Source organism: Electrona antarctica (assembly GCF_951216825.1).
Source record: "Electrona antarctica genome assembly, chromosome: 15".
NCBI classification, from domain to species: Eukaryota; Metazoa; Chordata; class Actinopteri; order Myctophiformes; family Myctophidae; genus Electrona; species Electrona antarctica.
Genome location: NC_136796.1, coordinates 6472706 through 6487810, shown reverse-complemented (window position 1 = coordinate 6487810; position 15105 = coordinate 6472706).

Genomic DNA, 15105 nt, shown 5'->3' with positions numbered 1-15105 from the left:
TACACAGGGTCAGGTACCACCACACCACTACACAGGGTCTGGGCACACTTTAGATTCCATGCACGGACAGAAGAAGCTGTCTTTTGCGTCATTTCCGTTTTTTTTTTTTTTGTGATCATGCTTTTATTTTTATTTTGTGTTAAAGGGGTTTCGCATGGAAGTTCAAGTGTGCCCAGGCTGACAACCCTCCACTCTCCTGAAGCTGTGTTCAAAAGACTAAGTGTTCAAAAGAGTGTGTTCAAAAGACTAAGACTAAATCAGAAATCAGAAATTTGCTGTCAAAAGTAAGACTAAGACTAAAATTTTGATCTTGGCATTTGCCACTTGAATTAAGGTGACTTGATTTGACATCAAAAAGGGCCTGTTGACAATGCAATAGTGTCAGTATTACAAAATATAAATATTATCCGTAACTCCAGCGCCACAATTCCAAAACCTTTTAGGCTGCAGCTGCACCCCGAATCATATTTGAACTGGGAACAGACTTGGAATTGTAGGCATTACATTTAGTTCAAAAAATAAAGGGAAAACACTGCCCTTTTCCTTTAGTTGACACAAGTCAACAGTCTGTCTTGACTGAGAGAGAGTAGATCGGCTATTTTCACAATGTTTGCCTCAATTCTTTCGTAATATTTGGTATTATGAAAGTCATTCAATTGCCACTTTAGAAATGTGCAGATACCCTGTATACACTTACTTAAACACTGTTACCATGTTTTGTTTACTGTTGAGTGAGAAGAGGATGTTGAACATTAAGCTTATCATCGGGGGACCCCCCAAAATAATTTGGCGACCCCCTGGGACCTGCAACCCCAAGTTTGGGAACCATTGCTCTACAGAAGACCTTATCGTATAGGGCCTTATTTCAGCAGTTCAGGTACCATCACTGGAGATGAAGTTCACCTGGGATTATTTTACCTGTTCTTCAGACTAGGTTCACAGGTTCAATGTACAGGTCACAGTTACTCCATCTGTACAGCAGGGGGCAGCACAGACGGTGATGACGTTGCTAGACCCACCAAGAGGATGTTCATGAGTCCTGATCCATCCAATGTTACTCGGCAAGAAACGTTCAACAAGTGCAAAACCTATATAGCAATGATTGCCTTCGTCCTACAAGAATCTCCAAAAAAGATGCTCACCTATAGTCAGGTAATAAATACACAATCCTACACACACCATCTACCTGTTTAATACATTTGATATTCAATGTGAAGTTGTCTTATTTCAGTCTTCATTTGTAATATCCCTTATTTATTTATTTTTCCAGTTGATGGACAGACTGGAAGAATCTGGGAGAACAAAATCCTTTGTGCGCAACATCAGAGTCAGTTTGTCAGCCAACCAATGTTTTATCAAGGTAAATTCCTCAAATAAGAATGTTTCACTGATCAAATTCAAACGTATTAACTTCAACTCTCATCAAAGTGCGGTGCACCCATGAGTTCCCCCCAGGAATAAGGTTCAAGTGGTTATGACAAGTATATTTTTAAACTGTCCTCATGGCAATATATTGTCTCAAGTTTTCCTTAAGACATCTTATGGGGAAAGATTTACACATGTGTGTACTGCAATATGACAATGTACATAAATAAACTTCATAGCACCATTCTCATATTACTATACTACCAGTAAGACGCCTGGGGGCGTGCACTTGCCATATATGGAGCGTATCTTGAGTGTACAGGGTGTGATGAGGTCAGATCAAGATATGGAATGTCAGAACAGGTCAGCTCCATACAGTGTATGGAGATCTGATGCTACGTTCACACCAACAAAGCTAGGAAAAAAAAGCTGTTCATTCCAAGCTTCAAAACGAAAAAGCTGGTCTGCATAGAGATAACATGGGACCACGAAGCAAGAAGCTGCTTCTAGCTTCCTTGGTGTGAACGCGGCATTAAGCGGGGGCAGTGTATTGAATATACAGGGTTTGATGAGGGCCCAGGTAGGGCCAATCCTTAATTTATGGTTGTTTGATTGATTGATTGAAATATTTATTAACAGTTTGCAAAATTACAGTACATTTCAAGCACAAACTCAATACAAAGGCTGTTAACTGTGAGTGGACGACCCAATTAAGCATTACACTTGTTTACAAGAGGGTCCACCATGTTCAATTAATTCATGTTAAATCTAGACATAACACCATTGCAATTATTTGACATTTTAAATTAACATCATGATCAGTGACAGTATGCAAAATACCAATTTCTCATGAAAAAGAAAGCTTCAACTCGTTTTCATTTTGTATAGATACTCATGGCAATTCAATATTTGTTGAAAGTTCACGAGTTAATTTGTTATTTTCTGAACCTTTTGAACATAACGTAAAACAAAAAGGGATATAGAGCAACGTGTCTGACTTTCTAAAATAAACATTTATTCAGGTATCTTTATAATATTAACAGATGTTCAATGTCTACAGTTTACAATTCATATTGTAATTTTCTATACATTTCACAGTCCCCAACTATGTATACATGCAACTATTATACTAATAATACCAGTAAGACGGGCAAGCGCTGGCGCTTTGGCATGGGGGGGTCAGATCAACATATGGAATTAATTCTGTACTGGCCATATAATATGGAGCGTTTCTTGAGTGTACAGGGTTTGATGAGGTCAGATCAACAAGATTTGCTGGCCGGCTCCATATATGCAGATCTAGGTGATGATCCAGTCTTCTCCATGTATGGTTATCCAGGGTTAGATGAGGTCAGTGTTGTGATCTTCATATATGGAGATGGCCATATATGGTGACATGTCACGACTCGAGGCATGACCATATATGGAGGCGTTAAGGGTCTCCATGTCACGTGATGAAATGCAACCTTTGGTAGCAAACATTCCAATGGATTAAATTAGCATCCCAATTCTGGACATATAGAGGCTAGCATTCTGGGAAATTAACATTCTGAGCTTGTAGATTGTCTATTTTATGCAAAAAAGGGAGGACCGGATATAAGTGGATTCATGTTCACAAATAAGACTATTGAATTAACTCTCAGGTCTATCTGTGTTGTTTGCAACACAGTCTTGTGAATCTGAACTACTGTACATTCATTAAATATCACTGCACGCTGAGTAAATTATATAAAAGTGATGTCTTCATAAAAGGCTGACTAAGAGTGTGTGTAAACAATTACATTTACTCTAGTTTCAAGTATAACTATATACTGTACTGATTTGTATTATGAGTGTTTGTATGTGGGCACACCCGGATTGTCAGTGGATAATCAGTCCAAACTTCCAAAGTAGTGATGGCAGACACCTGTTGATAATTAGTGATGCAGAGAAGGGGAGCTGTGTTAAGGGGAACTGTGTCCAGAGTGCATGAGAAAATTCACAACATACATATTCAGAAGAAAAACTGGAGACTGACATTTAGTAATGGGTCTTATGATCAAAACAATTTCCACAGAGTGGCACGGGGACAAGACTTAAGTCTTTGCTACGGACACATTTGTCAATGTACCAACATATTAATGAATTAACTGGCAATGCATTAACCACTTAATTCAATCCTGTGCATACCCTACTTATTTGAAAATAGTCTATTCTAAGTAGGGTATGCACAGGATTGAATTAATAGACAATACAGTAGGAAATTTACAATATGCAAAATGAGTACCTACTTTTACTTTCAGCAGTTTCAGTAGTTAAGTAATATTTAATACTTTTGTACTTATTCAAGTACATTCTGAATACTGGACGTATTTGCAACATTTGCAACAGCAGTTGCACTTTATTGGTAAGAACATTATAATGAAAATCTAAAATGTGCAACGTGGAGACCAAGTCTTTGCCACAGACACATTTGTCAATGTACAGACTGACCACTGATGCTTTAACCACTTAATTCAATCCTGTGCATAGCCTATAAATAGACAATACATTTGGAAACTTGTGAAATTGGACATTCTCCAAACGAGTACCTACAATTTAATATGGATACTTTTGTACTTAAGTATACATTTTGAATACTGGACTTTTATTTGCAACATAGAGCAGTTGCACTTGTGGTATTGGTACTTAAGTACAAAATGTCAGTACTTCTTCCACCACTGCAGCCACTAGTGGGTAATAGTACGTACAATGTATTGTACAATGGACCACAATGGAAACGCCCTGTGGCTTTTTGTGTTATCCTTTTAGCATAACCTTTGACTGTATACCTAATGTTAACAATCATGTTAATAAAGTATTCAATCAATGTGTGAGTCCTGGATGATGAGGTGACACAAACCAGCACATCGGGAGCAATTTGGGGTTCAGTGTCTTGCCCAACTACACTTCGACATGTAGACAGGAGGAGCCGGGATTCGAACCGCTGACCCATGGATCATTGGAATTAAGCTCTGACTGCCTCTATATCCTAATAGATTGCGAGTGATTGTTCAGTATGTCTCCCCATCTCTCTCCAGTTCTTTAACAAACCAAATCGATTTGAATTGTGTATCTATTTATCTAGATACTTCTACATTTAAATCAGCCGCATTCAATCTGTGGCCATGACTCTATATACAGTAGACTATAATACATTTAAATCAGACTGATTTCAATGATGTGCACACCCCTGCTACTGCAACTGGAAAATGATTTTTCTTCAAATACTGTACATGCTCTCAGCAAACAAAAATGAATACAAGAAAATGCTTTGGATGCTTTTATTAAAATAATATAATTCAAACGTATGACAAGTATGTACCAATTTGTACAAATAAACATGATGAATCAGGGTAAAATATAAGATTCCACATTGTTCCTGTTGAAATAAGGAACAGTGCTTTAGTCTTCTGTGGAGGAACTCATCCTCACTACAGTGGACATCCTCTTGATATCAGCAGCACAGTCTGTCCCATGGTCTGTGCTTCCTCCTGTTGTGCAGATGGAGTTCCTCTTCATTCTGACAGACCAGAGTCTGTCCTCAGGATGGAGTCAATGGAGAATGACCTGCTGAACTGTTTCACCTCACATCTGCTGTTAACAGCTTTGCAGGCTGCAGCTTCATGATCATGAGAGTCCTTTGACTCCTTTCTCACTGTGGAAGTCAACTCAGGGAACAAATCCAGAATGCCTTCGAAGTGACGACAGACCAGCCTTTCTGTTATTTTACTAGGGTCAAGTTTCCAGTTGTTCCATAGACCCCCTGGGGTAACCGGAACCTGACAATGAAAGAAGAAAAAAAACGTGTTAGAATTTATTCACCTTGATGGAAAAATGAGTCGTTAAAATTGTATATATGAAACAGATTTGAGGAATTTATATTTACCTTGACAAAACATTTCTTGGCTGACAAATTGGCTCTGATGTTGTTCTCAAAGTATTTTGTCCTCCCAACCCCAAATGCCTCCAGTCTATCCATCAACTGAAAAAAAAATAAGTGATGTTAGAAAATGTAGACAACATTAAATTAGACAACATTTAATATCAAATGTATTTAAACTATTGGCAGGATTGTGTTTCTTACCTGACTAAAGGTGAGCATCTTTCCTGGAGAGTCTTGTAGGACGAAGGCGATCATTGCCAAGTAGGTTTTGCACTGGTTGAACTTTTCTTGCTGATTCAACGAACTCATGCACATCCGCTTGGTGGGTCTAGGACTGAGTCCATGTTCTGTGCCGCCTCCTGCTGTGCGGATGGAGTAACTGTCACCTGTGCATTGAACATGCTGTATGTCCACACTGTCCACAGGCGAAGAGTCCCAGGTGAACTTCATCTTCAGTCCAACAGTTCTGTCTGTGGACTCCTCTAACAGAGGAGAAGCTTTGTAGCAGTCTTTCTTCAGGATAGACTCAATGGAGAAAGAACTGCTGAACTTCACCTCACTACTATTAACAGCGTTGGAGGCAGCAGCTTGAGGAGAGTGGAGCGTTGTGTAGTAGTCTGGTGGTGGTGGTGTGGTCAACATCTCCCTTTTCACTGAGGTCAACTCAGGGAACCACTCCAGAAGTCCCCCGAAGTTACGATGCACCGTCTCTTCTTTTATTTTGCTATGATCAAGCTTCCAGTAGTTCCATAGACCCCTGGGCCCGTTGGAAAGGACACTTGGAATCTGGAAATAAATGAATGGTACCGTTAGAATTTGGCTAGGCTTGGTGAAAGTCCATGCAAATAGGAAATCTGGACTCCAAAACTTTTCTCAATTCTGAATGATTTGAAATGTAGTGCAATATTCTTATTTATATTTACCTTGACAAAACATTTGTTGTTTGACAGCGTGGCTCTGATGATGTTCCTAAAGGTTGCTGGCCTCCCAGGAAGAAATTGTTCTAGTCTGTCCATCAACTGGAAGAAGAAGAAGAAAAATACAAGTGAGATAAGATCATTTTACATTTGATATGACATATATGTATTATAGCCTATTTATGTACGTATAAATGCCTAGCAGGATTGTCTGTTTCTTACCTGACAAAAGGTGAGCATCTTGTCCGGAGAGTCTTGTAGGATGAAAGCGATTACTACCATGTAGGGTTTGCAATGCAGCATCTCTCTGTAAGACACGTGAAGTCTGAGGTTTCCAGACATAATTGTATCCTTGTTGTAGAATCAAGTCCCAGAGACAGAGCAGTGGTTTGAGAAGTTATCTCAGTCAGTAGCTTGTGCTGAATGAGCAGATGTCCAGGTCTCTGGATATATAAACCCTGTTGGAACAATAGGACATTAGAAGGTGTGAATTGATGGCCAGGGTGGAGCCAGTGACCACCACAACAACAACATTAGACCATTTCCAATAGTGCTCTGGATGCACTCTGTTTTTTTCATTTTGTGATATTTGAATGAAAATCAGAATAATCTGCCAATCCTAAAAAAATTATAAATCTAAGTACATTCAGATTTCACGTTTTTTTTTAAATGAACAGCATGTTTTATTTTAATGGTTTATTCAATGAGCTGAAGTCTTACATTCCAGTGATTCACCTCCTCTGCACTGCATTGTTTGTACACAAAACAGATCTATACAGTAATTGTAATACTAATTGTAATACTACCACGCTTGGAGTGTGGACAACATGGTTGTTATATAATATATAACATTGACAGTAACAGCAATATGCAAAATACCAATTTCTCATGAAAAAGACATTTAAGCTCGTTTTCATTTTCATCATGGCAATTTCAATTTGAAAGTTCATAAGTTCAGGTATCTTTATAATATTAACATAGATAGATGTTCCATGTCTACACTACAGTTTACAATTCACTTTTATATACATGTCACAGTCCCCAACTACATACAAGTATTATTTACTAATAATATCAATCATTCAAGTGGATAAAATTAGTGTCCCAATTCTGGACATATAAGGCTAACTTTAAATTAACTGATCATTATGAACTTGTACATTGTCTATTTTCTGCAAAAAAGGAAAGAGCTGGGTATAAAGTTGCTTCATGTTGTTGACTATTGAATTAACTCTCAGGTCCAGCGGTCCGGTCACCAATGTGTCCGTGGCAATTGTTTTGATTTTCTGTTTTACACACCATTATGATGTTCTTATTTTGATCATAAGACCCAATTACTGTATGTCAATCTCCAGGTTTTCTTCAGAATATGTATGGCAATTATTTATTATGATGTTCTAAAAGTGATGTCTTCATAAAAGGCTGCAGGCTATACGAATATATAATCACATTCACTCATACCGTACTTTACTACACTTTACTACACTTTCACGGATTTTTCAAACCTATACATTCTAGATTTTGATTATTATTACAAAACATGCATTACAGGGGCATTTTTTGTCAAAATTCCATTGTTGCCATGGACATTCAATCAGCAGAAACACAGAGTTAGCACTGAATGACAATAACAGGTCTGTAACTTTGAGATTATACACATGTGTACACTCGCATAATACAACATTTGAGAACCACTAGTACTAGTTGGACTCATAATGTGCCATAGTGTCGTAGAAATACATAAATAGAGGGTATGCGCATGCATAAAGTGAATGGCAGATCGAGTGGCAAAGTGAGTGACAAAGTGAATTTAATGTTTAAAGTCATTTAATGGAATCAAATAGGACTTTTCTGTTTGGATGTAGTATGTGCTGTCAAGGCCAGAAAGTAGTTTTTTGCCACTCAGTAGGCGTTCCCGCATAACTTCCGGGTATGATGATGATGTCACACGCATACCCTCTATACATATTCTGAAGTAAACCTGGAGACTGACATTTCATAATGGGTCTTTATAATCATAATGATGGGTCAAAAAGACCCTAAAATGTGCAACGTGGAGTGGCATGGACAAGACCAAGGCCATGGACACATTTGTCAATGTGCGTAGCCTACACATTGATGACTGACCACTGATGCTTTAACCACTTAATTAAATCCTGTACGTAGCCTATAAATAGAAAATACATTTGGAAACTTGTGAAATTGGACATTCTGCAAAACGAGTACCTAAAATGTAATATGGATACTTTTGTACTTGTACTTTTGTATACATTTTGAATACTGGACTTTTATTTGCAACAGATAGAGCAGATGCACTTGTGGTATTGGTACTTTTACTTCAGTACAAAATGTCAGTACTTCTCCCACCAATGCTAATAGCCACTAGTGGTTAATTGTACGTGCAATGTACAGTGTAGTACAATGGAAACGCCCCTGTGGCTTTTTGTGGTATCTTTTTAGCATAACCTTTGACTGTATACCTACTGTTAAAGTTCAATGTGTGAGTCCTGGATGACGAGGTGACAAACACAGTTTGTCACCTCATTAGCGTCTCATTAGCGTCTCATTAGCTTCACAAACCCTGGGAGTCCTATAGTAGGGTGGATGAGGTGATAATCACTGGAATGTGTGGACCATCTATTCTGTTCAATTTACACATCAGTGGTGGACAGTTGACGACTCGAGTCACTGCACTACTTGAGAATTCAGCATTTTGGGGTTCTAGGTAGTGAAAAGAAGTAGGCAACATTTTATATTTTTATATTATAATTTATTATAAAATTAACCGCCCTGTTTCCAATGTAGTGAAACTATAGATGTACCAGCTCACAAAAACACATCACAGATTGTGAGCTCATAGACTTGCTATTTTCACGATTATTTATTTTTAGATGCAGAAAACTGAATTGTTCTATTGGAGTAGTACTTTCGTACACCAGAGTTTTTGAAGCATTTCTAGTACAAATATGAAATTTGTGATTACTGAAGTCTGCATTTATTGTCTCATATGATCATATTCATGTTTTATGTACACATATACAGTACATTAGAGACTAAACATGTTTTTCTTTATCCAGAGCAACTTACAACATCACAGTTAAAGGTCTACCATATATATACAGCCTATAGGTCTAAATGGTCATGGTAAATACCGAATTCGAACACAGAAAACAATGTAGTGCTATGGAAAGTGGTCTTTCTTTGTTTACAATTACAATGTAGTTTAGAATATTGTCTCTATCTTATGTTCATTATGTTTAATAACTTGTGTAATGTTCATTTATGTTACTGTGAGTGTGACATGATAGCAGTAAAAGAGCTTATCTGTGAGTGAATAAGTCACTTCGGTGTCTGAATAAAGACAATGGAAGCATTGCGTGAGGTGATAATCACTGGAATGTCACTGCTGTAGGTTTTCACAGAAAAAACATTTAAATGTGTCAGTGTATCATGCAATATTCACTTTGTTTGAATTACCTTGAATACAATATTCTTATGACAAATTATGTTTAGAATGCGAATAATAAACAAGAATGGGAACATATGACAGATTAATAAATGGACATTGCAATAAAACATTGTAATAAAGTTAGAGGAGACACAGTACATGTATATTTAGTAACTCAATAAAATGTTTAGGCCCCTGTGTTTTGATTTCAGAATTTGAATAGTAAACATAAATGTAACGTGGCATATCAAATGCCATGTTGAAACAGTAGTGTGGATATTAATTTGACATGTACACCTGGCAAGAATCCCTTAAAGCAAAATCTGTGCAAACAATCCAAAAAGCTTGCACGTGCACACACACACGTTGCACACACACACACACACACACACGCACAAACCATTGAAACATGAACATACAAAATATGCATATGCATTTTAGGTGTATATTATGTTTAGTTTGGGCAGATTATTGTGGTTTGCATACATGAAAAATGTTCAACTGAGAGAATGCATCAAGAAGATTTCAGATGTACCTTCAGGTACTGCTGGAAATGGTCTATTGTTGTTGTGGTCATTGGCTCCACCCTGGCCATCATAGCTCATCTATGGGAAAGGCCCTCATTAAAAACCAGGAATTCACACCTTCTAATGTCCTATTGTTCCAACAGGGTTTATATATCCAGAGACCTGGACATCTGCTCATTCAGCACAAGCTACTGACTGAGACAACATCTCAAACCTCTGCTCTGTGCCTGGGACTTCATTCTACAACAAAGATACAACAAGATGGCTGAAAACCACGGACCTCGCCTCAGTTCTTTCTCCATTGAGTCCATCCTGAAGAAAGACACAACGCTCCACTCTCCTGAAGCCGCAGCCTGCAAAGCTGTTAACAGCAGATGTGAGGTGAAGTTCAGCAGTTCTTTCTCCATTGAGTCCATCCTGAAGAAAGACAGTTCTTTCTCCATTGAGTCCATCCTGAAGAAAGACAGTTCTTTCTCCATTGAGTCCATCCTGAAGAAAGACAGTCCCTCTGGTCTGGGCTGCAAAGCCTCTTCGCTGTCAGAGGAGTCCATTGGGTCGGTCAAAGTAGAACAGGAGCCTAGTTATTGGTCCGCAGAGAGAACTGTTCGACTAAAGATGAAGAAGTTTACCTGGGACATTAGAAGGTGTGAATTGGTGGCCAGGGTGGAACCAATGACTAAAACAATATACCATTTCCAATAGTGCTCTTTTGTTTTTTCATTTTGTGATATTAGAATGAAAAGCATAATAATCTGCCAAACCTAAAAAGTATACATCTAAGTACATTCAGATTTTTTTCAGACATTTTTTTATAAAATGAACAGCATGTTTTATTTGAATGGTTCATGTTTATTCATTGATTGAATAGTTACTCATCATGGCAATTTCAATTTTGTGGAAAGTTCATAAGTTCTGATTGTGGGGGTTAGCAGAGATGGAGTACTTGTAGAGAGGAATTGGCTATACTAAATTGGGACTTGAAGGGGAGAAAATGTTTTTCTTTTTTCTTGAAGGGGCATGTTTTGCACAATAAGTCTTTTAATTATGTCTGCCCACAATCTCTTTGATTCATACAGTAGGCTACGTTTATTTACCTCAGTCACTGATACTAAATCTGATATTTTATTTTTATTTTTTCTATGAACCTGTGACTATGAACCTGTGACTGTTATAAAACGGAAATAAAAAGATTTTGAAAAGAAAGAAAGTTCATAAGTTCAGGTATCTTTATAATATTAACATAGATGTTCCATGTCTACACTACAGTTTACAATTCACTTTTATATACATTTCACAGTCCCCAACTATGTATACATACAACTATTAATATCAATCGTTCAAGTGGATAAAATGAGTGTCCCAATTCTGGACATAAGGCTAACATTCTGTGAAATTAACTGATCATTATGAACTTGTACGTTGTCTATTTTCTGCAAAAAAGGAAGGGGCCGGGCATAAGATGCCATTTTATTTGTAGAACAACAAGGCAATTCGATGTGCTTTACACAAAATATCAAGCAAAGGAAACACAGTTATAACATGACATTAGGACTTTGTTAAAAAGGCCAGCACAGTTTAGTCCACACTAACCCCTCCCCCCTCCTAGAGTGGTGGCTTTCACAAGCAGGTGAAGTTTATTGAGTTAATTAGGTCACTATGACACCAGCAGGTGTATTTCACTCAGTTAATCAAGCCACACAGTATGCAAGTACCAGTTCATTCTTCACTGCAGAGTTGTTGTGAGAGGTTGTGCGTCCATTGACAAAACCACATGCCTACACAACCTGTACAAAATAAACCGTGATCTAAACATCACATCAGTGGTGGGTGTGGAGTCATTGAGTGAGCCTACACGTCATTCACTTTTCTTCAGACTTTGTGCATCGTGTTAATGTGTTTTTGATTGATTGATCAATTGAACAGTTTGCAGAATTACAGTACATTTCAAGTACAACTCAATACAAAAACTGTTAACTGTGAGTGGACGACACCATAAAGCATTACACTTGTTTACAATAGGGCCCACCATTTTCAATTCATCAAAACATTTAGAGACGTACAAATATATACTTCTATATAGGCAAAAACAGGAAATCATCATAGAGGTAAAAAGGGAAAAAAAACATATAGGCCTACAGTGATGGGGAAAAGGGGTGGGTAGGGGATTCAGATTTCACGGGGGCCAGTTTCGAATTGAAGAAGTCAAGGGATTTGCATGTCTTAATGACTGTTGGTAGGGCGTTCCACATTTTGTCTGTGTAAATTATTGACTTGGCTACATATAGCTACACCAATTGGAGCTGTGTGATGACTTTTTTAAGTCTGCCTTCGTTGGCTCCAAAGAGAGTTTTAGTTCAAACAGTGGCAGGTGAAATAAACAGCTATTTGTGCTCATTTTAGAAACACAGTTTGTCAAACTTGTTGCTTTACATAACAGGCACAGCTGACACAAAACAAAGTGTGTGTGTGTGTGTGTGTGTGTGAGTGTGTGTGTGTGTGTGTGTGTGTGTGTGTGTGTGTGTGTGTGTGTGTGTGTGTGTGTGTGTGTGTGTGTGTGTGTGTGTGTGTGTGTGTGTGTATTGTTTTGATGCTCATGACAAAATAATGACATCACTCAGCATGAATTTATAAAATAAATAAGATATTTAAAGACATTTCAATCTCTAATGTTAGCATATTCATCTTTTAGGCAGGGGATCCTTTTAATGAAAAGGTCATTTAAATGAATATGTTTTAGAGATGGGATTTATGGCTCTTTGAAGGGAGCCGGATCTCTGGGATCCGTTCCTTTCAGAGAGTCGTTCAAAAGACTGGCTCTTTTGAACGACGTTCCCGATGGGTGCGGGGGGGGGGAACTCTGTCTGCCCAGTGTCCCCCCTAGTACCTCCCCAGGGCCTCCCCAGTGTCCCCTGCTTAGGGCGCCAGCTTGCTCATGACCGGCCCTGGTTGAAACCCCCCTGCCCCCCTCCTCCTCTAAAAAGGAACGGCTCCCTACTGTGAACCGGATCCCATCGTTCCTTTCAAAGAGCCGTTCAAATGATCCGACTCGTTCACGAACGTCACATCTCTAATGTGTTTACTTCATTGAATGTCCCATTAGCATCACAAACCCTGGGAGTCCTATAGTAGGGTGGACGAGGTGATAATCACCTATTCTGTTAAATTTACACATGTTACACACATGTTAAGTGGTGGACAGTTGACGGTTTGATTCACTGCACTACTTGAGAATTCAGCATTTTGGGATGCTTGGGTTACAAAATATTCTACTTTTGACCCCACTACATTTCTAGGTAGGGAAAAAAAGTAGGCAACAAATTATTAAATTAACGGCCCTGTTTCCAATGTAGTGAAACTATAGATCTACAAGCTCACAAAAACACAGCACAGCACAGATTGTGAGCTCATAGACTTGCTATTTTTAGAACATCTGTAATGCAGAAAACTGTGAATTGTTCTATTGGAGTAGTACTTTCGTACACCAGAGTTTTTTAAGCATTTCTAGTACAAATATGAAATATGTGATTACTGAAGTCTGCATTTATTGTCTCCTCATGTGATCCTATTCATGTTTTATGTACACATATACAGAGACTAAACATGTTTTTCTTTATCCAGAGCAAATTACAAAATCACAGTTAAAGGTCTACAATATACAGCCTATGGCCCTCATTTATCAATCGAGTGTAAAATCTGCCCCAAATTCGAGTGTAGGATTCGTAGTACACCCACGTCGGGTCGGCATTTACAAAGTGATCGCAGACAGCTGATCCTTCCTTAATTTCGTTAGGACGTTTATAAATGTGACGGCTGAAATCTATCTGGCACGCCCTATGAAATCAAGCCTCGCCCTCGTTTTTGCGACATGAACAACTGCAATACGACCTGGAAACCATGGTTACAGGGGAAAAAAAGTTTCACTCGCTTGCCTAAGTTGCCTTGCTGCCCCCTCCCATACACACACACAGACGCACGCACGCACACGCAACTTGTTGTATCTTAAATAAATAAACCTGCATGAATTAAATAAAGCTGTAGGACTACCCTGTCTGTTTCTCCTCTCGCTTCGCTTCCCTTCCCTTGCTGCCCGCCTCACCCCCCCGCACGCACGCACATATCGCAATTTGCAAGCAACTGTCACTGTGTTGTATATTCAATTATTAAAGTCTTTATTCATTTAATATACAACAAGATATATTAGTGAACGAAAACCTGAACCTGTGAACCATGAATTATATAACAAATAGGCGCGCACACACGCTGCTGTTTTGCAAGGTGCATCTCCTGTCCTGTCTGTCTCTCTCTATCACTGTGGTCCGTCCGTGACACCGTGACCAATTGACCATGCACGTTCGAGAGTCTATTTAAATTGCCTCGTGTCAACTGTCAATTATATGAATATTGCAGCCAAAACCGTAGCCTCATGTGGCACTGGACAGTGGTGGTGGTGGGCTGCAGGCTGGCTTAGCCGAATACTATCTCCGATGCGTTCCCACTTGCGCTGGCACGGCACATTTGGCATTCGAGCGACACGTCGGGTTTATTAAACGAGGAGGAGATTGCACATAGCCTACTGTAACTCCAGAAAGACATCGATCTGCTGTAGATTAGGCTACAGTAGGCTACCCATGTTGGGACTCTCCGCGCTGCAGCACTGCACTATACTCTCCAACGTCCCGTCATGGAAATATTTCAGCACAACCAGCCCAAATCCTCGCATGTATGCGCTCATCATGCAAAACACTGTTTAAATGGCTTATGCATCTAATTGCAACATTGTTTTTAAATGCGCGATTTTAATTGCTTGCTTGTAAAGTTGGAAATCTCCTACTAATTTCATATGACACAAAGACACATCGTTGATGTATTCCTTTACTTTTTTTTCCCTTTTTTACATTTAGCCCATATACATACCTAAACAGTTTTATATAAACATTTTAGGAG